At 39.3% G+C, this 27,158-nt stretch overlaps 1 pseudogene; it reads left to right on the top strand.

The window, feature by feature from the left end:
• The first annotated feature begins 17,642 nt into the window (after window positions 1-17,642).
• LOC138405543 (tissue factor-like) lies at window positions 17,643-26,877 on the top strand (annotated as a pseudogene).
• The last annotated feature ends 281 nt before the right edge of the window (window positions 26,878-27,158 follow it).

The raw sequence follows: 27,158 nt of genomic DNA, 5'->3' as shown, positions 1-27,158 counted from the left end.
TCCAGGTGAAGACTCAGGTACAGTTTAAGCTAATTAATTGATTTTTATAAGGACATAGATTTTTGTCTGTGAGCACTGGATGTGTGCTAATTGTTATCTTGGGTTTCAATGAAACCTTATTAAACAATTGGACAAATGAAGTCTTATATTTATGTAACCCAGATCTCCTAGGCCTGAGTTCGTAAACACAAAAAAAAATGAATATGATCTCAGAAGAATATTTGAAACGAATCTTATCTTTTGTTTAAATTCCTCTAATTAATATTAAAGACCACCACAACTGTATTTTAAAAGTCAAAACCTTCACAGGTGTTTATTTACAATAGGAAATAAATGAAAAGGCTGTGAATTCCTCTCAGGAAGTAAAATATTTACAAAACAAAATAAATGCACAAAATAAAATACAGGGTCTCTTTAAATTGTTTAAACTGTTCCTTTGACTTCTCAATTTACCCTTTAATTCACTGGTTAAATAAAATCTTTACCTTTCACAGGTCTCTGAATAAAAACAAACACAATTCCTATCAACTGTAAATTAACTCACAAACATCACATGTGGGCCCACTTCAGAAATGATCAACTTGAAACTTAGTTGCAGGCCTGTAGTGATGCTCGGGTGCGGTGAGGCCTGAAAACTGAGTGGCCACTTCACTCAATCAAGAGCATAAAATAAAAGCATGTGCATTGTCATATCAGTTCGATACTCACAGGTCCAAAACGAGGAGCAATGGGGCAACGACAGTCACAGAAAGGGGTGATGGCAGTCACAATCCGAACACAGGCAGCACACACAGTGGCGAAAATCCAGGGAAGAATAAAACAGCAGGGTCCATCCACCAGCAACCATCTCAGTTTCTCTCTCTCTTCACAGACGTCCGTCTCCTTTAATTACATGAACTCTATTGAGCCATAATATCATCACGCTAAATCGTACTGACTTAACGTTAGCCCGTTTTAGCATTGAAAACAACAGTGCTAAAGCTAAGATATACAGACACATTTCAACCTTTAGAATTGGCTCTCCTACAACTGAAGTACTGTGGTTTCATTTCTGTCCGGGTGTATTTGTCAACCTAAATGAGCTGAAACCAACACCAAGGTTACTGGCAGCACTGCTTGCACACAGCAACACAGCCATTCACCCAATCAAGTTTACCTGGGTTTTAGTCAAGGTATATATGCTTCAGTGGGATACAGCTGACAGGCCTAATGGTCAATTTCTTTTGAATTGACCAATTGACCTTAGGAACAAATCATTTAACCAGTACTTCACATACTGCGAAGTAACACTATGAACTTAAAAACATTAGATGCACAAGTTACCATGTAAAATAAACACTATATAAAAAGAAAACAATGGTAGCCTTGTCATAGCACCACATTACACCGCTTACACATATATAAAGTTTTACCTTAAACAGACCATTAGTTTTAGCCATTAATTTTCAACAATATTTTAAGGTATTAAACAGTATAGTAGATTACATACAAATCATTAAAAAAAACAGTAATACAAAATCTGTCTGCAGGCAGAGCATTAATCATTAATCATTAAGGAATGATAAAGGAATGACAAAAGAAATGTAAATATTTTCTTTCCAGTCACTGTGACCTTTGGCCACTGAAATCTAACATATTCATCTTTGAATCAAAGTGGATCAAATAAATTAACTCTTGAGTCCAACTAAATGTGAAATGATTCCCTCAAGGTGTTCCGGAGATACTGTGTCATGTTCACAAAATAATTTGCTTGTGAGGCTACAGTGACATTGACCGTTGACCACCAAAATCTAATCAGGTCACACTTAAGTCCAAGTGAATGATCTGTGCCAAATTTGTAGAAATTCTCTCAAGACGTTCTCGACATATATGACAAGAATGGGAAAAAAATACCTAAAACATATTGACATTGGCTGTCAGGACAGGAAAATAGAAATCTGAAGCTGTGAGATGGTCATTATTTATGAATCATCAAATGGCATTAAAATGACATTAATTATCCCTTCTATGTAGTCTTATGTTTTGCTTTATATGTGGGTTTTAAGATGGGAGATGTTTGTACATAAATTTGCAGAGATAATAGTGTAACTTAAAAGATTACATGAGCTAGTCCATTCATGTGATAGATAACAAACTCTACAGAAACTCAGTCAATTCCCTTGAGTTTCAGTTCGTCTTCAACTCGGCTGAGGTAATCAGGATCTGGGTATCCATAGCTGCAAAGACAATGACAGAAAATAAATGACTTTATATGGACAGTTTCCTATCAATGAAAATCTGTACGCATGATTGGTGGTCATTAGCCCTGTAGCATGCTGCCAGCAAAAACACAAGACTTGTGTACAGATGATTACATTTAGGTCACATGAATAAGTTTCTCTTTTCACAAATACACAGATTATATACATTTTATTATATACATATTTTATATGTGATTTGCGGCTGTGGCTGCAGGGGTAGAGAGGTGGACCTCTAACCAGTAGGTCGGTGGTTCTATCTGCATGCCATACTGTCCTTGGGCAAGATACTGAACCCAGAATTACACACTCATAGAAAAAGTGCTGCCCCTAGATGCAGTGTATGAATGTGTGAATGGGTGAATGGCAATAAATTGTACTGTAAAGCTCTCTGAATGGTCATCAAGACTAGAAAAGCTCTATATAAATACAGACCAATTACCATTTCTGTCACAGCCCTCTTACTTAGGCTCCGGCCATAATGAACTGATTACAGGGAAGGCCGTTTTGTTCTTGTGAATGTGTCTGAGCAGAGAATCTCCTGCTACGTTGTTTATATGTGGAAAACAAACTGGGGAATGTCTTTGCACATTCTAAGTGACAGTCTTGTGAAAACACCTCCTACTTTTCTCCATCTCTGTTGGTCGTTCGTAGTATTATAAGCAACCAAGTGCGGAGTAGACAATCTACTTCCTGTTCACACTGGCCTGGTGTCATGATAAACGTTTTTGTACCAGTCAGATACAGGCTACTTAACTGTTGTTAAATGTTTAAGATAAAAGTACTTGTTTGACCTATTATTCTATCATTTTATTAATCTACATTATGTCATTAGACCATTTATACTGAAGTAGCTGAGTAAGCAGCAAGTGAAGCTACAGTAAAATACATTATAAACTGTTTTATAAACAGAAATGTTAGATATATTGTGGGAGCTTGTTTCTCTTTGATTTGTGGTGAGTTACTGGATCATTTAAGCTTCTGAGAACTTCAGATGGAAAAAAAAAAAAAAAAAAAGCTTTAAACGACGAGAATTATTTTTCAGAAACAAAAAATGTTCAAAACCACTCGTAAAGTCTTTAACAACGTGTTTAACAGCTTGTTATATTGTTTGAAATCTTCATTTTAAAGTAAGCTGTCAAATAAATGCAATGCAGTATAACATACAATATTTCTCTCTGAAATGAACAAGAGTACAATTTTGAAGTAGTGTTAAGTGCTTTTATGTTGTGAAATAAAAAAGAAATATTGACAATGCACGTGCTTTTATTTTATGCTCTTGATTGAGTGAAGTGGCCACTCAGTTTTCAGGCCTCACCGCACCCGAGCATCACTACAGGCCTGCAACTAAGTTTCAAGTTGATCATTTCTGAAGTGGGCCCACATGTGATGTTTGTGAGTTAATTTACAGTTGATAGGAATTGTGTTTGTTTTTATTCAGAGACCTGTGAAAGGTAAAGATTTTATTTAACCAGTGAATTAAAGGGTAAATTGAGAAGTCAAAGGAACAGTTTAAACAATTTAAAGAGACCCTGTATTTTATTTTGTGCATTTATTTTGTTTTGTAAATATTTTACTTCCTGAGAAGAATTCACAGCCTTTTCATTTATTTCCTATTGTAAATAAACACCTGTGAAGGTTTTGACTTTTAAAATACAGTTGTGGTGGTCTTTAATATTAATTAGAGGAATTTAAACAAAAGATAAGATTCGTTTCAAATATTCTTCTGAGATCATATTCATTTTTTTTTGTGTTTACGAACTCAGGCCTAGGAGATCTGGGTTACATAAATATAAGACTTCATTTGTCCAATTGTTTAATAAGGTTTCATTGAAACCCAAGATAACAATTAGCACACATCCAGTGCTCACAGACAAAAATCTATGTCCTTATAAAAATCAATTAATTAGCTTAAACTGTACCTGAGTCTTCACCTGGAACAAAAGTTGTGTTCAAGGATCAATTTTAAAGTAAAAGTAAAATTAAAATAAGTTAATCATTGATTAGGCACTTCCATGCCCTTGGTTTATTATTATTTAGGGTCAAAGAATAACTCAGACTAAAGGTCCCATTCATTTAGATAACATATATAATCATATTCAAACCACTACTTCAGGTGATTTTCAGTTGCATAACCTGTGAGTCACCGCTTTTCCCACACTAGTTGGCTGCCTAATCACTCCTGGCCCTTTGCTACATACATCAGAAGGGGGTTATCTGTAATCAGCATGATCTTTCACAAGATCCATGAGTTTAATTAGCACAAAAAAAAAATGTTGTTAATAATAATAATAGAAAACAGTTCAACATATCTGAAAATAAAATGTACAATTATTTGAAACAATATGAAATTAAGAGCAAAGTATAGTGATAAAAGGCTGTGTAATGTTTTACAGTTTAATATTTAGAAAGTAACAAAATGTCCTTTCAGTTTGTCTGATACAAATACATTGTGTATACATCAATCTCTTGTTCTGATTCTGTTTGATGAGTGCATTTGATGGCTCATCAGATTTTTGGTAAATTGAGTGGATTTATTTTGAGAATACTCGAAGTGCACAGTATGACACTGCACCCCACATTATCACGGACAGCTTTGGAAAAGTACTAGTTTGCAGCAACGTCACTCACATGAGAAGATACTGTAGCTCTGTGCATCAAACAGTGTCAGGTCTAGGATATGATAAGCTTTGATACCATAAAGACTGGAACTGCAAGCCTAGCTACATAGTGTAAATATTCTAACACTGTCTGATTTACACATTACATACTCTGAGCTGGCTGGTAAACGAGCAGCCTGGAGGATTTAGTTTGTGGTAGTAGTTAGAGCTCTAGACTCTATTAAACGAACAGGACTTTTGAGCACACAGGAAGTGTTTGAGAATTTAGTTCAGTTTGTGATAGATAGATAGATAGATAGATAGATAGGGAACCTCCAGCCTTAAAATAAAAAGTCATAACATTTTTGATCTGTGATAACACACCCTGACAAGCTTGACCAAATCTGAGACAGTCAAAGCCATAGAAAGTCAACTTGGACCCTTGTTCCTGTTTTACCCATTTAGTTTTTTATTTTTCTGCATCATTTGGGCCTCTGTCTGTGAGAGAGAGGAGCCATACAATCACACCTGTTGTTATTCTTTGGATGTTTACATACTGAGTTCTCCTGCAGCTAAGTGCGCTCTCTGACCTCACCCCGTATCTGGTTTTTAATCCCCCTCACTTTTGTATATATATATATATATATATATTTTTATGACCCCCCACTTCCTAAACCCCCCTTCTCCTCCTCTTCTCTTCCCCCCTCTTCCCCCCCCCCCCCCCCCTCTTCTCGTGACCTCACTAGGTAAAAGTTCAAAGTCGTAAAACTGTCACTTTTTGACGAAAGGTGTTAAGTATATCTCTCTCTGAGGAGGTAGAGCATTCAGCTACCAGGCAGACAACTTCTGTGCATTTACAGTTAAACTTAAAATCTGATGAGCCATCAAATGCACTCATCAAACAGAATCAGAACAAGAGATTGATGTATACACAATGTATTTGTATCAGACAATGTAAACATCCTGTAGCCAGGCTGACAGAAAGTCACACCTCCACTGACCCATCTATTCCTCTAGATCTGAGAAGCAATGACTTCATGAGCTTCTTCGCTAATAAAATTACAACCATCAGGGATAAAATCAACGACCTCCTCCCAGTGAATAACACGGATTCATTGTCTGGTCCTGAAACCATAGCACCAGATTTATGTCTAAACAAATTTTACTCTATTGATCTTCCTGAACTGACCTCGTTAGTTTCATCATCCAAACCAACTACTTGTCAGCTGGACTCTGTTCCAACTAGACTTTTTAAAGAAGTCCTCCCCCTAATTGACAGTTCCATATTAAATCAGATTAACATGTCTTTGCTAACCGGCTACGTACCACAGGCTTTTAAGGTAGCCGTTATTAAACCTCTGCTTAAAAAGCCTACGCTTGATCCAGAGGTTTTAGCTAATTATAGACCCATATCCAACCTGCCCTTCATTTCCAAAATCCTAGAAAAAGCCGTTGCTAACCAGCTGTGTGGTTACTTAGATAGTAACGGTTTATTGGAAAAATTTCAGTCAGGATTTAGAACCTATCACAGCACAGAAACAGCACTATTGAAAGTCACTAATGACCTTCTTATGGCATCAGATGATGGACTTGTCTCTGTCCTCGTCTTGTTGGACCTTAGTGCAGCCTTCGACACAATAGATCATAAGATTCTGCTACAGAGATTAGAACAACATATAGGAATTAAAGGAACAGCACTACACTGGTTTAAATCATATTTATCAGATAGATTCCAATTTGTTAATGTTAACAATGACTCCTCCATGCACATGCAAGTTAATCATGGAGTTCCACAAGGTTCTGTCCTTGGACCAATACTCTTCACCCTATATATGCTCCCCTTAGGCAACATTATCAGACAGCACCACATACAATTCCACTGCTATGCAGACGACACCCAATTGTATATTTCCTTGAAGCATGATGAATCTAATCGCCTAGTTCAACTTCAGGAATGTCTCGAAGATATCAAGGCGTGGATGACCCAAAATTTTCTACTTTTAAACTCAGACAAAACTGAGGTTGTTGTAATTGGCCCTAAACATCTCAGAGAAACACTGTCTGACCAGATAGTCACTTTGGATGGTGTCAGTCTGGCTTCCAGCTCCACTGTGAGGAACCTTGGAGTGTTGTTCGACCAAGACATGTCATTTGACCCCCATATTAAACTAGTGTCTAGGACGGCTTTCTTCCATCTGCGCAATATTAACAAAATTAGAAACATCCTGTCTAAGCAGGATGCTGAAAAACTAGTCCACGCGTTTGTAACCTCTAGATTAGATTACTGCAACTCTCTATTAGCAGGATGCTCCATGAAGACTGTTAAAAGTCTCCAGTTGGTCCAAAATGCTGCAGCACGAGTGCTGACAGGAACTAGAAGGAGAGATCATATCACTCCTGTCTTAGCTTCCTTACATTGGCTCCCGGTAAAATTTAGAATAGAATTTAAGATCCTGCTCCTCACTTTTAAAGCCCTCAACAATCACGCCCCCTCATATATCAAAGAGCTGATAACACCTTATTATCCAAGTAGATCACTTCGTTCCCAAAACACAGGCTCTCTAGTGGTTCCAAGAGTCTGTAAGAGTAGAGCAGGAGGTAGAACATTTAGCTATCAGGCTCCTCTCCTGTGGAACCAGCTCCCACTCTGGGTTCGGGAGGCAGACACTGTCTCAGCATTTAAAGTAAAACTAAAAACGTTCCTTTTTGACAAAGCCTATAGTTAGGGATGGATCAGGTGAGTCCTGAACCATCCCTTAGTTGTGCTGCTATAGGTTTAGACTGCTGGGGGAACGCCCATCATGCACTGAGCACTTCTTCACTTCCCTCTGTCTCTCTGTCTCTCTGCCCCCCCACACTCATTTATTTATTTATTTATTAGTTTTAACATGTCATCATGTCAAAGTGTCACTTTGTCCTCCCATAGTCCCTCTGGCTCTTCTCTCTATCTCGTTTCAGATAACTCCGGCACCGGGACTACAGGACCACAACGACCACCATCACCATTGTCTGCATTTATTACAAGAACTCAGCAATTTATTAATATATCTAGTCATGTTGTAGATCTATACATTGTTATTGTTATGGTTAGCCTTGATTTTGATGGTGCCAAATTGTTACCGGTCTCTCTCTCTCCACCTCATCTCTCTTCTCTCCCCCGCTTTCCACCCATCTCTCCTTTCCTCCCCCCTTACTTTTCTTTCCTCACCCCAACCGGTCGAGGCAGATGACCGCCCACATTGAGCCTGGTTCTGCCAGAGGTTTCTCCCTGTTAATGAGGGAGTTTTTCCTCTCCACAGTCGCCTGTGCTTGCTCATTGTGGGAACTGTTGGGTTTCTCTATGTTAATATTGTTTTAAGGTCTTGACCTTTAAATGTAAAGTGCCTTGAGATAATGTAAATTATGAATTGGCGCTATATAAATAAAATTGAATTGAACTTAAAACATTCCTTTTTGATAAAGCCTGGCTGGATCAGGTGAGTCCTGAACCATCCCTTAAGCTGCTATAGGTCTCTATAGCATAGAAACTCCCATCATCCACAGAGCACTTCTCTCTGTCTCTCTGCCCCCCCCCCCATCCCTGTAAGTGAGGGAGTTTTACTCTTCACAGTCACCAAAGTCTGCTCATTGTGGGAACTGTTAGGTTTCTTTATATTAAACAAGATTTGAAGGTCTTGACCTTCTATGTAAAGTTCCTTGAGATAATGTATATTATGATTTGGCGCTATACAAATAAACACTCTCGGACATGGAATATCGTGAATCGTCTCCATAAAAGTGACACTAAAAACTCAAAGTACTCTTCAAATAAAGTTTCTCCAAACGTGTTTGTTATTTTATGTAGTTAGTAACACGATATTCCATGTCCAAGAGTCCATTTCCCCGGATAAGATGGGTTTTATTCGTTATTTACCACTATAAACACACTCTGACCTCTTCGAGCTTTTATTTTGGGACTTCCTGTTACCGGCATTTGAATTTGCATATTAGTTAAATATTTAGTTTCACCCAAAACATTTAGATTTAACATTTAGATTTAACATTTAGATTTAACATTTAGATTTAACATTTAGATTTAGATTCAGATTTAACATTTAGATTTAACATTTAGATTTAACATTTAGATTTAGATTTATCATTTAGATTTAGATTCAGATTTAACATTTAGTTTTAGATTTAACATTTAGTTTTAGATTTAACATTGAGATTTAACATTTAGATTTAGATTTATTATTTAGATTGCACATTTAGATTTAGATTTAAATTTAACATTTAGATTTAGATTCAACATTTAAGTGTAACTTTTAACATTTGGATTTAAATATTTAAAATATCTCTAAGTTGACAAATATTGTTGTAAATGTGCAAAAAATTGACTCTCAAAAATTCACACAAGTTTTTTAAACATGGTTTGAAGCTAAATGTGACAAAATGTTGCTGTTATTTTCAGCGTGAGCTGCTTAACAAACTGCACCCCGTAAAAGAAGAGTTGAAGTAGCGTACAAAATTGCCGTGGTATTAATGATAAACTAATCGCATGAGGGATCGTCTCAGTTGTTAATTTGGAAAAAGGGAAACTGTAATAAAGTTATTGCATTACCTGAAAGGGACCTGTCTGCCCCTGCTGCCTTCTAGCCGTATAACGTTATTAAAAATTAAAAACAAGAAAGATCTTACCTTTGCACCTTTCCTGCCACACATGGAAAGACAACGCCTCCACGACACACACAAATGAAACTTATCTCTCTCTCACGTGTCTGTGTGTGTGTGTGTGTGCGTCGGGTCAGATCAAGGTGGTCAGCGGGGCCTTTCATGTGACTCCTGCATTTAGAGACGCGGTCTTTCCCTGCGTGGAGTTGGAGAGAGCGAGCGACCTTCGGTGACCACGGACAATGATATTCCGGCTGAAATCTTGATACGGACACACAGGGGATGCAGAGGACGCAAAAAACTACGGAGGAAAAGGGAGGCTGTGAAACAACAAAGACTTATCAAGAAGAGCTATAAGCCGAGTCTTCCCTCCATTGTCATGGGAAACGTGAGATCGCTGGGGAATAAGATGGACGAGCTGACTGCACTGGTCCAAAGTCAGAAGGAGTATCGTGAGTGTAGTTTAATATGCTTTACGGAGACATGGCTGCACCAGGATGTTCCCGACGAAAACACCACCATCAAGGGCTTCCATACTGTGCGCGTGGACAGAGACAGCATTCAGAGCGGTAAGTGCAAAGGAGGGGGTCTTTGCAGGCGACTGAAAGACCGCGTCTCTAAATGCAGGTGTCACATGAAAGGTCCCGCTGATCACCTTGATCTGACCCGAAACACACAGACACGTGAGAGAGAGAGAGAGAGAGATAAGTTTCATTTCTGATGAAAGTGTGTGTCGTGGAGGCGTGGTCTTCCCCTTTGTAGGAGAGGTGTATAGGCTGGTAAGATCTTTTTTGTTTTTTAATTTTTAATAACGTTATATGGATTACATTATAGCGTAACGAGTTGATATGATGCGGAGCTCCCGTGTGTTGTTTTCCAATTGCTGGTGGAAGTGAAGAGGGTTAACCCCGCAGTAAGCAACATCACCTTCGGCCCTGGATGGAACACACCTCTGGCTACGACCGGTGAGCTGAAGCAGGAACGATTAACAAGAGGAAAGTGACTGAAGGAAAGTGTGAAAGACATTCACAGATTCAGACTTTTCGGATCAATAGCAGACTTGCAAGGGGATTCGTATCAAGTTACATTGTGAAACCTTTCAGGTAATGCAATAACTTTATTACAGTTTCCCTTTTTCCAAATGAACAACTGAGACGATCCCTCATGTGATTAGTTTATCATTAATACCACGGTCATTTTATACTCCACTTCAACTCTTCTTTACCCATCTTTCACACTTTACTGCAGTAATTTCCTCCTGTCCTCAACCAGAAATATGTCACGCTATAATGTGATCCGTATAATGTTATTAAAAATGTATAAAACACCCAACACTTGAGAACAAACACAGTTAAGATCTGTTGTTATATAGATAGTATGCTTGAATGTTGTTATATAGTATTGTTTGCAGATGCTATGAATGTGTTGTTAATTTTATGACACTCAGCCCACAGTTATAGGTTGGTGTGTGCATAATATGAAATGGAAAATATTTTCATGAAAGAAAAAAAAACATTCTTTTTGTACAGTTTACTGAATATATTGTGATACTACTGCTCAATTAATTATTGTTATTATTATCCCATCACCTATTCAATTCAATTCAATTTTATTTGTATAGTGCCAAATCATAATATACATTATCTCAAGACCTTCAAATTTTGTTTGATATAAAGAAACATAACAGTTCCCACAATGAGCAGACTTTGGTGACTGTGAAGAGTAAAAACTCCCTCACTTACAGGGAGAAACCTCTAGCAGAACCAGGCTCAATGTGGACGATCATCTGCCTGGATCATCTGGTATCAGCTCTTACTAGTTAAAATGTAAACAATAACAGTGTAAAGAAGTTATTGATTATCAATGATAGCAGCAACAATTAATATAATAATCAATTAAGTATTGTTGTTAACAATAATAATAATAATAATAATAATAGTTGTTCTCCTTCAGTTCTGGAGTCAGAGGTATCTGCAATGAGAGAGAGAAAGAGAGAGAGGGACTATGGGAGAAAAGAGACACGTCAATAACATAGTTTTTGACATTTACTCAAAAAAATAAATGAGTGTTGGGTGGGGGGAGGCAGAGAGACAGAGAGAAGTGGAGAAGTGCTCTGTGGATGATGGGAGTTTCCCCTGCAGTCTAGACCTATAGCAGCTTAAGGGATGGTTCAGGACTCACCTGATCCAGCAAGGCTTTATCAAAAAGGAATGTTTTAAGTTTAACCATAAATGCACAGAAGTTGTCTGCCTGGTAGCTGAATGCTCTACCTCCTGTTCTACTCTTACAGACTCTTGGAACCACAAGAGAGCCTGTGTTTTGGGAATGAAAACACCTACTGTAGATGCTTGAGAGAGAGTCTGAGCCAGGGACAGTAAATATGGTTGAGGTTCCATCAATAAGGTGAGTAATAAAAAATGTGATACCTTACAATATACTGTGATGTTAACTTTGTTCTGAGAAGGTTTTTGAAATCTGTGGGGATTTATGTAGATAACATTTATTTGACAACTTGTACCATTTCTATTTGGGGGGGCAATTTCACGGCTATGCTCAGTATTAAATTCTAAATCCACATTAAAAAATGGAGGAGTAAAAAAAATATGAAAAGATGAGGAGGGAGGTTGATTTTCATGTGATTTTTATTGTGTTGTAGACTGGTTTGTTTTAAATGTCCCCCAGGCAAAATGGAACATGCGTAACTTGTAGTGACTACAGTATCAGTATAGTGCCTGGAAAAGATAATTTTGGATACATGCCTCGAGCTGCAACTGACAACTGACACAGAAAGTAATGCATGTAAGACACATTGTCATCATCCACAGGGTCTCCTCCTGTGTCCTTTCACCTCCCCTCTATAATGTGTATACTGATGACTGCCGCAGCTGGCATGACAACAGATTACTTTTCAAATTTGCTGATGACTCTGTGACAGTCAGTCTCCTCCATGCAGATGAGAACAACCATGGTCCCATTGTGGATTGTGAATCTGTATTGGTGTGACTGCATTTTTACTACTAAATGTGACAAAAACCAAGGACATAAGTTTTAGGCATCAGTCCTCAAACTCTTAGAATACTATCATCAAGGGACATGTGGTAGACTTTGTAGAGAACTACAAGTACCTTGGGATGATTATTAACTATGATCTCTCTGATGTTCCTGATGATGGCTGTTTGTATTACAGATAGCAAGTGGCTGATCCCTTATTCAGTAGAACATGTACTTGTACAATGTAACTTGTACAATGCTCAATGATATAGATATCCATTTCAAATTTCTGCAACATACTTTGTAATTGTATCCATAATTAATTATGAAAATAAATCCAGTTTATGATTTGTGATATATGACAATTTGATTCTGACTGATTATAATTCAAGGTCAGCTTTAATTTGCCTCAATTCAAGATACTTTAAATTAAGTTTAAAGTGAGAATGTCATCGTAGAAATCCTGAACTTGAATTGTGACTAATGAAGCATTGTGTTAGTTCATGCAGAACACAGAGTCATATGCTCAGCTACCGATAGGTTTATGGGTGCTCGTCAGTCACGAACCAATCACAGCCCATTCTCTCACCAAAGTGGCCTCTTTAAATACGACCTCATCCTCACTGATCCCTGCTCAGCTCGAACACTTTTAGCACTGTAATGGAAATGTTACATTTGTGTATGTATAATTGCATGAGCAAAGATATATGTGGAGGACTGACCAAATGGTTGACCAAATTGTTAATCGAAAAGGGCAACTTTAAGGTTTACGATGGTGGCTTACTGACTGACTCCCAGCAGACCTCAGTTTACACACTGTCTCCTTCCATTAGACAGACAATCCCCATTCCCGCAGCTTGTCAATATTATTCAAAGGTTTATTGTAAAGTTGTTTAATGTTGTCAATAGATATTTAAGGACCCGTGACTTGCCAATTCATTTACATGAAATACTAAGATGACCACATCCTCTCTTAGAGGATGCAGGCTTATGCTCCTGGTAAATATGCCATAAGTAACAAGTTTGCAAAACAGGAAGTGCTGGATGACGCCCAGCCTCACAGGCCTTTGTCTTTGACATTTCCTCAATAGAATAACAGAAGAAATTTGAATATCCTTTTATCTTTCAACAACATAAAAAGAGAGGATGGCACAGTGTTAAATAAACATCTGCCCCCAGCTGGTAAATTTAAAGAGAACAATTAATCCTGATGACTTTGTGAGAATTATGGTGTTAGGTATCGATCTTCACATTTTATCGGAGGTGATCATTTTTGTCAGTGAATAATTACTTAAGAAAGAGTAATTGTTTTCTTATTGTCTTGAACTCTCCCTCAGCTCTCTCTCTCTTTCCAATTCATGTCCATCACTGTGGTGTAAAGGCAATTTCATTATTAACTGAACATAATAACAAATCCATGTTGCTGTTTAAACTCTGCAATAAATCTGCAGAAAGAGCATGGCCAGTGTAGTTCATTATGAAACCTTTCACTGAACTTCTCATCTCGGGACAGTAGCTCAGGTTGTCACTGCATATTTACACATTACACTGTGTTACTCAGAGGTGGCAAAGGTACTCACATTCTTTACTAAAGTAGAAATACAGATACTTGAGTAAAAAAAGACTCTGGTAAAAGTAAAAGTACTGATACAACTCCTTAACTCAAGTACAGGCTCTGAAATGTTCTCAAGTATATGAGTAAAAAGTAAAAATGAATTTTTAACTTCAATGATACACAATGCTTTTTCTAGGATATAGGATAGTTTTCCTCTTTTGGTATCAACCTACACAGAACTGGTACTGAGAAAAAAAATCACTGGACACACATCTAGTTTTGCTGCCAAATTTCAGACAGAATAATAAAGACTACAGGGAATAAATGGATGTGGAATGTGTTCGGGTTGATTAAGTCCCTGCCCTTTGTACACACCACCTGTCACTACCATAGATTGGATGGTTTAGTGAGGTCCTCTCTGTGTTGATGTGTTTTCTTATGTCGTGTTGTCATCCGTGGAGGTTGAAACAAGTAACGAGCCAGTTTTGAGAATTTAAGGAGTAGATACCTGAAAAATCTACTTAAGTACAGTAATGAAATATTTGTACTTTGTTACTTCCCACCTCTGGTTTTACTCATTTGATAAACTGATAGATGGATGAGACACATTGGCTGTGAAAGGATATTCACTCTAAAGACCATTTGGAGAAACTTTCTAAAGCATTATTCAGATTCAGAAAATAAAAGTAGTCTGCAATTGGTTGATTATAGTAACAGGGACTTAAGGGATGTAAAGTGTCCCAGAAAGAGTTGTTGTTGGATTTGTCTGTACTGTATATTGTGATAAATACCTCTATTGTGTTGGGGGGGGAAGCAGAACCCTCAGAACCCAAACACACTTTGGCCCAATGGGCTGCAGTTGAAAAGGACTGCTGAAGATTATACACTGAAAATAAAAGGAAAATAAATCTCAGGTGGATCCAACAGTGTTTGACACCCAGATATACTGTATGGCTGCACCTCCCCCTTACCACTTTTTACACTTTGCACTTTTCCGTGTTGCATCTTCATTATAGCCCCTTGATAACATACCTCAAAATTTGAATAGAAGAAGAAAAAGAAGAATTACTTTTATTGTCATGAATACACTCTGTCACACTGTGAATTTCATTTTATTTTCATTTTATTTTATTTTATTTATTCATTTATTTTTTCTTATACAACTTATAGGTCCATTGTCTGTCTGTATATGTTGTTTCCATTGTTGTTGTTTGTTTGCACTATTTGTTGTTTGTTATAAGTTGTGTGTTATATATTACTTGCACATTTGGAGTATGGGGAAACGCAATTTGAATCCTCTGTGACCTGTTGCATTGTTTGGTTGACAATAAAGTTCACTGAGACTAAGACTAAAGAAGCAATGGACCACAGAGCCAAGTGAATGCTTGATTGCTGCACTGAAGTCAGTACTATAAAGGTAAGATTTTTTGGGGGGAGAAATTGAAATAGAATTACATAATTCACCAGGGTCTGGGAGCATTAAGCTTTTCTCTGGTATTTAAATTTAATCTCACCCATCAACACAGATCACTAAACTCTGCTGTTGTTGCTTTTCTTGACATGTGTGCGTGTGCAGGTATGTGTGCATGTGTTCCTGAAGCTTTATCCTGTGTAAACAGTTGGTGGACTCATTTAGTCATTTGGATTCAGTCCTTCCCTTCGGAGTGTTCCTTGGTATTCAAGCCACGGTGAAGTGTAATACAGCCAGGCCCCTCACTGCCAGGGGTGGGGGGGGCTTGTGGGACTAGAAGGATAATGGGGCAGGGGGAGGAGCTCTGGCAAAGTGCCACATGTGCCAACTCCATGGGAAGAAAAACTGCCGTCTACATTAAACAACCACTGTCTCTGCTTTGAAATTTGCTACAAATCATTGACAGTCCTTCCTAATCATCTCACAAAGCTATAGTGTTGTACATGCATTCCAACCTTCCTGCTGCTAGTTTCACTTGATTTAATCTGCATGTGAAACTGAATTTGCAGAGATTTTATTACAGTTACATTGTTGAACAGGTTACCGTGTGTGGTGAAGTAATGTAGTAGTAAGACTGATTTGAAAAGGCTGGCCACCCTGTACATATGAGAGCAAAGACAAACAACAGAGGGCTTCCCTTTCAGTAACGTGGAATATTAACTGTGGTTAACACAGTATAAACCTCTCTATTAACATACCACAGTCCAAACTCACTCTCAGTGTCTCTGTATGTCTGGAAGCATAACTCTAAACCACTCAGTCTATGAATAGACCTCCAGATCACCCACTTGAGCTCTTAGTGGAAGTCCTGACTAATGTCCTCTGCAGAGACATGATGATGCCATCGACCTGGTCAGAGCTTGTAAGCTTCTAGAATATTTAGGTTCTCTCACGCTGTAGTAAGGGTTGTATGGTCAACATACCATCGGGAAGCATGTCATCCATTCCATTCCCACTATGACGACACTGAACCTACTATACCTCTCGGTTTGAGTCACATTACCAACATCTTTGTGTCGGTTGAACATTGACCAACCAAATTAAAATTTTTATAAATCTGTCATGAAACATATTCACCACCTGTTACATCTTTTTAAAACTTCTTGTGGTAATTAAAATAATAAGCAAATATATAAATATTGAGCCAAATGAAAAACTCATTTTGAGATAAATAAGTCTAATGAATTATTTTGCATACAATAAATACTGGGGGGAAACTATTGTGTTGTTTATCACAAACCACCTTTTTTTTAAAAAAACCTGGATTTGTTTTTTTAAACAGTGGAATATAATAGCATCTGATATGTTCCTGGTCGAACTCAAGTGTAATAGTTTCGTCAACTTGGAAAATACATATGATTGAATTATTAACATTTGGAAACTTAATTCAATCACAAGATTGAATCATGTTATTGAACATTACACCGCAACAGTGTCACTAAAAATAACAAGTCAACCATTACAAGGTTGCAATATGTAAGTTTTTGCATGTGCCTGATTATTTGATCTCTTTTGTCTGTGAGGGTTGTAGAGCAGCGTGGAATGAATGTTGAACTGTTGAATACTGAAGAAGAGTTCAGGTGTTGGTAGCAGAAATATTCACAGAAACCACTGCGACTCAGGTGGACTATTGTAACGTTGGCCTATAAACTGTCTCTCACCTTCACAGAACAAGAAAACTTGTTATATCAGGCCTTTTGTGTTGAGGTAATAGAAGCCCTTGATTTGGAGCATGCATTGTAATTTGAGGACTTTGTTGCAACAATGGTTTTTCTGAAATCAGCCTCAGTTACTTACTTGGAATTTGTTACAGATGTTCCATGTTTCTTTCTTTCACTTGATTTCAAAGAATCTGCCAGGTGAAGTGAGAGAATGAATGAATGAATAGAGCTGATTTCATAGCTGTGATTGGTTGGTGTCCAATAATTATATGCTGACTGACCAAAACGTCGAAATAATAATAACAACAACAATAACAACAACAACAATAATAATAATAATAACAACAATAATATGAATAACAATAATAACTAATAATACATCAGTAAGGTTGATTACGTGGCGGATGACCTCAGCAGGACAGCATGCTGTATAGTAATTTGCAATACTGTGGCTGTGTCAGTCTGGTGACGCTCCATATTTGGCTATGCCCCGCTTGTTGCTAAAACCACTGGTTTCCAGCAAGAGAGTCAGACGATCGACAGACTGCACAGGGTACTCGCTCAGTAGCAGCACAGACACAGAACAGAACCTTTAGGAATACATCAGAGGAGATGATGTCAGTCACAGCAGCTCTCGTCTCTACACTCTTCTTTCTCTCCACACGCTCCGCCTCAGGTGAGTCCACGCTGCTCGCCCTTCATTCCACGCGTTCTCTCAAATGACCTTAAAGTCAAATTGTAGTAGCGCGACATATGATATGTACATACAATATCAAATACTATGATTCTCTGTGTGGAGCAGTTTGTTTTGTAGTATTGTGAGTGTGAAAATGTAAATGTATAGCAAATGTAAAGTTGGATTCACATGAACAGATCTACATGAACAGGTCACTGGAGGAGCAGCATACAGTCATTCATTTAGTGTTTATGTTTAGATTTCCGGCACACATAGAAATACTCTTTACAGTTTTCATGTCTTATAGAGTTTTCAGTACAAGTCACTACACACTTTGTAGGATTAATATTTGAAAAAAAATGTTTGAACACCAGTGGACACTCGTGCTTTATAGGCTGTAAATCACATTTAAGAATTTAAGATTACCTGTAACAATTTAATGTTGAGGTATTTGTTAGTACCTAAAACATTATGTAACATGAGGGGGGGGGGGGGGGGGACTGCTGTTTCTTCTCAGTATTTGCTCATACTGCGAAGAAACAGCAATGACTTACCACACTGTATATAGCTGTTGTTAATAAGAAATGACTGAATGACTGATCTGACTCAGGTAAGGTAAGGTAACAGACTGCTGATATAAAAACAGCCCTTCTCTTATGTTCTTTGGGCGCCACACTTTCTACTGCTGCTTTGTAATCATAAAAACCACACATTTGTGGTTGTGACAGAACAGTCAGTCCAATAAAATATAGGACCAAGGATATTTTACACTGACAATCGCAACGTGCTCTATTCACAACATTAACATTATCTTATCTCACTGACAAAGTGCTGTATCTGAACTTGTGGCTTTTTTAATTTTTTCTGGTCCACAGTGCCTCATTTGTGCAAAGCTTTTTTCTCTCTAATGAATGTGTGTAGTCCTACATATTGTGACGGGCCTCAATTAAGGTGTTAAGTGTTTATTACTTAAAAGTGTAGTTTAGTGTTAAATAGTGTTCAGTGTGTAGAATTTTGTGATATCTAGTGTTGAAATTGCATTTTGCAACTGATTACCCCTCACCTCACGCTCTCTTTCCAAACATGAAAAAGAAACTGAAGCAGCCTTTAATTGTCATGAAAACTCAAAAGGTGTTTAGTTTGTTCAGTCTGGACTAATGTAAAAAACATAGTGGCCTCTGTAGAGAGGGTCCCCTCGAAGTATTTAAATTTAAAGGGCCTTTTCTGGGGTAAGGAAACTACAATTCATACAATTTAGATGAAATAAACTAGTGAAAACATTATGAGAATTATTCTACATTAAATAATAGTTCCCTTTCACTTAAATCTTACACACTGGGCCTTTAATAGTTTAAAACTTATGGCACTAAGGCCCTATCACTGTGTGACAGTCCCCTGTACAGCTCACCTATGGAAATTACTTGTATAAGTTAATAAAGTATATAAAACACCTTTGGTGTATTGTTTTCTTTCATAATGACAGGAGTCAACATTTGTGTGTCACTATAACCTTCATTTAAATCATGTTAGTATAGTATCTTACACAAATTGTCTCATTTTCCAGGCTCCTATCCCCAAGCACAAAATTGGAAATCAACCAACTTTAAAACCATTTTGTCCTGGGAACCAAAACCATCAGCCACTTACAGCTACACTGTGGAGTACTCTACGTAAGTACCTGCATCCGAACCCTCACCCTTTAACTCTTTTAACAAATGGCATTTAATTCCCAGAAACATTCATCTTGTCAGTGTGTCCACGGAAAGCAAATGCCCTCACACTTTCCCGCTATGTGACCTTGCAGGAATGAGTCTTTCCATTATTGATTCAGTAAAAGCTTTTACTGGAATGTATATTTTAGGCCAGAGCTCTTTAAATAGTAAGATAACTAAAAGACAATTGACCTTTGTGATTCAATAAGAGAAAAATGAAAGAGGCAAGAGCAATGTCAACAATCAAATAGAATTAACAAATGCCAACAGCTGCAAACAGCTCTTTCAGCTCATTGTTCCACAGTATATTCACATCAATGTTATTTTGCACAGATAATAAATTATTTATTTCTGACTGTATGCGTTATAAATGATACCCAGACTAGACAGACTTAAGACCTAATTTATTGCTCATCTGGTGTCTATTATAGACTAAATAAGACTATTTTCATCCATCATTCATGTCCATATGAAACTTGTCAAATTTTACAGGGTTTCAGGGAACAATCAGAGGACTCCTCACTGTATCCAGACCACAGAAACAGTGTGTGATCTGTCCAGCTCTCTGACTGACCTGAACGCCTACTACACAGCTGACGTCCTGTCCGAAACCCCGAGGGGGCCACCACTGACCTCATTGAGTCCCCTCACACCAGCACACCACGGTTCTGCCCCTACAAAGACAGTACGTTCTTCTGCTACACTCGTGAAGACTTTTTTCTAATTGACAAAATGTGTTGGAAATAACAGCTGTTAAATTGTCCCAGAGCCCGTCAGGGCTCCGGTCCTTCCCAATGACCTCTTGTTGCAGCTCAGCTCTGTCTTTCTCAAGCTGCTTTCTGACATGCACCAAACTCAGCAGTTCCTCAGTATATTTGCCAGAGGAGGTGCATGTGTGAATGCAAATGTCCAAGTGAGACGCTCCCCAGTTTTTGCAGACTTTCTCCTCCTGGCCTCCTAGTATAATGTCCGTAGAATTCTACGGAAGTGTATTGCATTCACTTGAAAAAAAAAAAAAAACAGTTTTTTCTGAGTAATTTATTTTTTGGTTTGTTTTTTTGAATATTTTTTTCTGTTTTTCTGAATATTTTTTTCTGTTTTTCTGACAATTTTTTTTCTTCTGTTTTTCACAGTAATTCTTATCTGTTTTTCGGAGTAGTTTTTTTTCTGAATTTCTGAATTATCGAGATACTTCGAACTCCCTCGGAACCTCCAACCTGCAAGTGACTCCCATGGACCTATGGTGACTCCTGCCCGCACATACATGCCCCATCTCAGCAGATCTGAATAGGCTTTCCTTCTGAGCAACCGCAAAGTCCTCAGGTGCCTGCGTAGATTCGACAAACTAATGATAATACCCTCTATATGACTTAAAGACAGGACTATCTCCCAGTGTCTTAAACCCAGATCAAAGTAAAACTTGATTAAACTAAACAAGTAGGTCATGTTTGTTTCCATTACATCTAGCTCTCAATAAAGGAATGAAAGCGTCTATTGTTTCAAATGCTCTCTGAACGCAGAAAAAAAAAAATAGTCCAAAAAACAGAAGAAAAATTACTCCAAAAAATGGAAAAAAAAAGTCAGAAAAACTGAAAAAAATATTGATTTAGACATGCATTGTAAACAGAGTTTTTTTTTTTTTCAAGTGAATGCAATGCGCTTCCGTTCAATGTGAAAGCACTGTGAGAGAGAGTGTTTGTGTGTGTGTTGCTGTTGTGAACATGTCTGTGCAGAGAACCTCCTGTTGTTTTGTGCATGTTTGAAAGTCAGACTATGGGTAAACTCTGTAGCCAATACTGCTCACTTTACCTGTCATATCTAAAAATGGCTTCAGCGTTGTCAATGCTCACAATTTTTTGGCCTCTAACATAATTAAAATGGTAACTTCCATGAGAGATTGTTGAGTTTTATCAGCAGAGTGGTGCTGCTGACGATGCGTAGGAAGGAGTCTGTCGACTTCTCTCATTTAAGGACATTTATTTAGGAACAATGAAATGTGGCCATCTGCCAGTTGGGTTGAGCGTGGACTGACTGGAATATGAAAGGTCACGCATAAAAATGTTCATGTACGGGAAGTCCATTAGGTCACATACAATACATGAACATTCATCACATTAATTATTGTGTGTGCTCTTGCGCCCTCTTGTGTCGCTAAGAGTAAACAACATTTACAGTCATGTAACCTGAGAACATAAGAAATAGGCTTACATTTTAACACCCCCACTTGTACTCAGGTTGGTTACACAAAAACACCAAAACAAGATCGAACAAATGTGTACCTTTGGCTTACACATATTAGTCACCAAAAAGAAGACCTGCAAACTTTCCCAGTTTGAACTTGCTGACAGGCTTCGTCATCACATCAGCGACCATTTCATCAGTAGCACAGTACATTAAATTCACCTTACCCTCATTCACAGTAGACCTAATAAAGTGATACCTAATGTCTATGTGTTTACAACGCTTTCTATTCACAGGATTTCTGGCAAGAGCAATCGTCCCCTGATTGTCTTCATGTATTACCGTTTGTGTGTATTGGTAACCATCCATATTCTCCAGTAATTGTTCTAGGTAAAGGCATTCCTGAACAGTAGAAGCAAGTGCCATATACTCTGCTTCGCATGTGGAAAGTGCAACAGTAGGTTGCTTCTTTGTCTTCCATGAAACAAGTGCACTGTTTTCACTAAGACTAACACAGTATCCTGTGGTACTGCGGCGATCACTGGTATCAGCCGCCCAGTCTGCATCACTGTAGGCTTTCATACCAAGATTCTCAGTGCTTCTCCTAAAGGTTAAACCTTTGTCTGCTGTACCTTTAAGGTATCGCAGGACATGCTTCACAGTAACCCATTGCTCCTCTGTAGGCTCATCTAGGTACTGTGACAGCCTGCTCACCACAAAACTCAGATCAGGCCTAGTGCAGGTCGTCAGGTATATCAGACTGCCCACGGCCTCTCTGTACATCCTGATATCTGTCATTTTGACTGCATCATTACTGTATTCGAGCTTTTGCTCACAAGGAGTATCTCTCACCCTGCATTCTGACATGTTGAAACACTGTAGAATTTTGTGAGTGTACTTCTCTTGTGACATCTTAATGCATTCATCAGAAAAATCAAAATCAATACCAAGAAAATGTTTGAGTTGCCCCAAATCTTTCATCTTGAATTGCTTTGCAAGCATCCCTTTCACCTTTTTCAGTTTTCCTTCATCGCTTGCAGCGATGATCAAGTCATCTACACACACAATTAAGATCACTTTCCCTTCTTTAGACTCTTGAGAATAAACACAGTGGTCAGCTTGGTTTTGTGTGAAACCATTTTCAGTTAAGGAATCATGTAAAACCCTGTTCCAGTTTCTTCCAGACTGTTTGAGACCATAAAGCGATTTCTCTAGCCTATAGACTACACCCTCTTTTTCTTCATAGCCCTCTGGTGGATTGATGTAGATTTCGTGGTCTATGGGGGCGTGTAAGAACGCGGTTTTCACGTCCATTTGGTGGACCAGTAAATTTTCCTGCACTGCCTTCTGTAGCAAAATTCTAACACTGGTTAGATCTGCTGTAGGTGAAAACGTTTCCCCATAGTCTACACCCATTTTCTGGCTGTAGCCCTTGGCGACAAATCGAGCTTTGTACTGGTCATTCCCATCTACACCAGACTTGATTGCGTAAACCCACCTACCCCCCACTGGTTTCTTGCCCACGGGTAGTGTTGTCGGGGTAAAGGTTTTATTCTCATTTAGAGACTGGATTTCCTCATTCATTGCTTTTCTCCATTCTTTTGAATTGTCTGACTGCATTGCTTCACCATAAGTTTGCGGAATGCCACAAACTGCTCTGCAGCAGTAGTCTACTGTGACATGCATCCCGTCACTATCACTGTCTTCTGTCACAAATTCGCCTAGGTAATTTGGTGCCCTCCTTTCTCTTGTTGGATACCGCCTACTCTCAGTAGACTCATTTGCTGCCCTTGGACTATCGCAATCTGGACTTTCACCGGGTTCATTTTGCTCTAGAGCCTTTTCTGCACTCCTGTTGACCCCCTGCGTCCCCCTAGTCCTGACTCTGTGCCCCACACTGTCATCAATTAGATCTGGCTCATCTGTCTGTGTTTGTTTTTCTGAAGCTGTTTTGCTCACAAATTTCACCAGCCTGTGTTTTTGCACTTTGTTTGTATTTGAGTGATACACTAAATACGCTGGGCTATTTTTGTCGTACCCCACAAAAGCCCCTGATCACACCTTGAGTCAAGCTTCCCCTTTTCCTGCTTATAAGTGTAGCAAACAGACCCAAATCGTTGCATTCTGGACACATTGGGCTTTTTGTTTGTCAACATCTCGTAAGGAGTCAGCCCTGTGCGCTTGTTCAAGCATCTGTTGCGTACCATTGCGGCTGTTTGTACTGCGAAGTGCCAAAGGTGTTTTGGTAACTCACTTTCAATTAGCATGCACCTGCCCATCTCGAAAAGAGTACGCCACCCACGTTCTGCTGTTCCATTTTGGTGCGGTGAGTACGGAGCTGTCGTCTCATGCCTAATTTTGCTTTTCCTCAGCAGTGCCTGGAAATCACCACCTGTGAACTCAGTTCCATTATCAGATCGCATACACTTCACCTTCCCATAACGGGATACATCTGCAAGGAATTTTTCAGTTGCCTGCACTGCATCACTCTTTTTCTTTAGAAAGTAAACAAACACTGTATTTGAATAATCATCAGTAAAAGACTGTGCATATTTGTACCCATCTAATGACTCAGTGGCTATTGGACCTGCAAGGTCTGTGTGTATCATTTCTAAAGGAGCCTTTGCTCTGGCATCGGGATTCCTATTTCTAGTTTGTGTAAACTTCCCTTGAATACACACTTCACACTCTTGCTCAGGCTTACTCATTTTCCCCTTGATCTGCATACCATCAACAACATCATGTAACCTAAGCACATCATCATAATTACAGTGGCCTAGTATCTCATGCCATGCTTGGATGTCGTGGGTTGCATTACACTTATCATCAGTGGACTCAATCTCAGTGTGCAGGTAGTACAACCTGCCAAACACATGAATGTCAAACCTGGTACCATATCTGGTTATCAAGACATCATTGCTTTCTTTGAAGACGACTGTAGACCCATTCGTGGTTGCTGCCTTCACCAAGAAAATGTTCTGCGGGTACGACGGCACATACAGAGCGTCCAACAGTTTCGCATTGCACCGCCGTCCACTGCTGTCGATGAGGGTAACCACTGCCGTGCCTCTCTGCTGAGCGACGCCGCTGCATCTGGTCCCATCAGCCAACTCGACGCTGTGAGTCTCCGGCCTGAAGGTGCTGTCGAAACTTGTGAACAAGGCGATGTCGTTGATGACGTGGGATGTGGCCCCGGTGTCCACCATCAGGCCCCTCTCCTGGATGGTGCGCGCCGGCTGCCGCTGGTCACTGGCCCGTCCGTCCACCATCTTGAACGCGAAGTCCTCCTTTACCTCAGCATTCTCCGACACTTTGCTCACGCCGTCCCTTCGGTCTCTGTCTTTGTCTTTTCGTCTGCATGTCGCGTCCCTGTGTGTGTCATTTTTGCAAACACTACACCACGTCTTCTGTCGACACGCTCTCGCTCGGTGCCCCTTGGTCCCGCACTTGAAGCACACCATCTCCCTGTCGTCTTTGCCTGGTCCATGTGCGCTGCTACTGGGAGGTCGCCGTCCGGTTCTCCCCTGGGTCTTCATCACGCTGTCGTCGTTCGACCCGGTTGCTCTGATGTTCTCGGTTTCCTCGAAACTCCGCAATTTGGTCTTGAAGTCAGCAAATGTGATGTTGTCGTAGGTGTGCGCCACATGAATTGCGAATGGCTTGAAGCTCTCTGGCAATCCCTACAGCACCATAGCCACCAGCAAACTGTCCCCCAGCGTTTCTCCCGCGCTTCTCAGAGCAGTTATGGCGGTCTCTGCTCTAATGATATAGTCCATTACACTTTCGCCGATGGACTTTTGAAGTGAGGTCAGTGTGGTGTACAAACTAATTATACGAGGCTTTCCCTTCCCTGCATAATATTCTCTCAGAATATGTAATGCTTTTCTGCCATCATCTTGCGCATCTCTCATTACCAGAGACAGACTTTTGTCATCTAGCAGTAGGATCAACTCTGCATACACGTCCGCGTTTTTATCAGGATCTGCTGCTATTTCAGCTTCTGTTACTGGCTCATTCAACACAGTGTCTTTCAGCCCTAATAAACGAAAGTGTCCCAACAATTTAGTTTCCCAAACTTCATACTTTGCCTCGTTGCCGTCGAATACCTGTCGATGTAGCCTGCTGCTACTTGCCCTTCGTTGCTCTGCCATGCTAGCTTGCCCCTCTCCTCAGGTTAGCAGCCTTCTTCAGCACGTGATCCGTTGCAACTTTCTTGGCTTTCGTCGACTATTTTCTCCTCCAAACGTCTCCTGGGCCCATAACCTGTTGAGTTTTATCAGCAGAGTGGTGCTGCTGACGATGCGTAGGAAGGAGTCTGACGACTTCTCTCATTTAAGGACATTTATTTAGGAACAATGAAATGTGGCCATCTGCCAGTTGGGTTGAGCGCGGACTGACTGGAATATGAAAAGTCACGCATAAAAATGTCCATGTACGGGAAGTCGATTAGGTCACATACAATACATGAACATTCATCACATTAATTATTGTGTGTGCTCTTGCGCCCTCTTGTGTCGCTAAGAGTAAACAACATTTACAGTCATATAACCTGAGAACATAAGAAATAGGCTTACATTTTAACAGTCATACAGTGGTGTACACGCACAGGTGACAGTCTCCCTCCCTTCTCCACAGCTGAGATAGGCAAACCTGACTTCAAGCTGGAGGTGATTGAAAGCCAAAAGAAAACCACCCTGTATGTGACTGACCCACTCACCGCCCTGTTTAAAGATGGCCACCAGCTGAACATCAGGGACATCTTTGCTGACCAGCTGCACTATAAAGTCACCTATCGGAAAAACAAAAGCACTGGAAAGGTGAGTAAAAGGAGACATCACGATATCGGTCTCAAACAGGCATACATTTTTACTCATTACAAACTGCATGTTTTCCATTCTGTGTTTTCTGCAGAAAGTCCACATCTCTAAGACCAATTTAATAGAACTGACTGATCTGGACTTGCCTGTATGCCAGATGCGTCAGTGGAGAGCAACACACACAGCAGTAGTCTAGTCCTGACACTGAAGTTTTGGTGGCATTTACTTTTCATTGGTATTCTGTGTGAACTTACACACCAAATAAGACATTGTGAAGTATTTTTGCTCAAAACCAAGCATGCAGTTAAAATCTCTATAGCTTCTTGATGTCAACAGTGTTATATTCTACATGAATAGACTGGAGCATCTAAATGGAATTGAAATGAAAGTTGTGCAAAAGGATGGAAACAGGATGTATCCCTATATACCCTGTTTTATTCGTGGCAAAGCAAAGAATCAGTTAAAGCCGGATCTGACAGGACACTGGGTGTATTGCTGTGTGTGTGTGTGTGGGTGTAGCTGAAAAAAAAGCAGTCAATCGCAATGTCCCTTCTCGGGTTAAATAAAATGGTTGGCTGGTCTGGGAGTATGTCTAGATATACCACAT

The sequence above is a fragment of the Paralichthys olivaceus genome, chromosome 19, assembly GCF_024713975.1.
Source record: "Paralichthys olivaceus isolate ysfri-2021 chromosome 19, ASM2471397v2, whole genome shotgun sequence".
NCBI lineage: Eukaryota > Metazoa > Chordata > Actinopteri > Pleuronectiformes > Paralichthyidae > Paralichthys > Paralichthys olivaceus.
The sequence above is the reverse complement of the archived record's forward strand: the minus strand, read 5'-3'. Positions and strand labels throughout refer to the sequence as shown.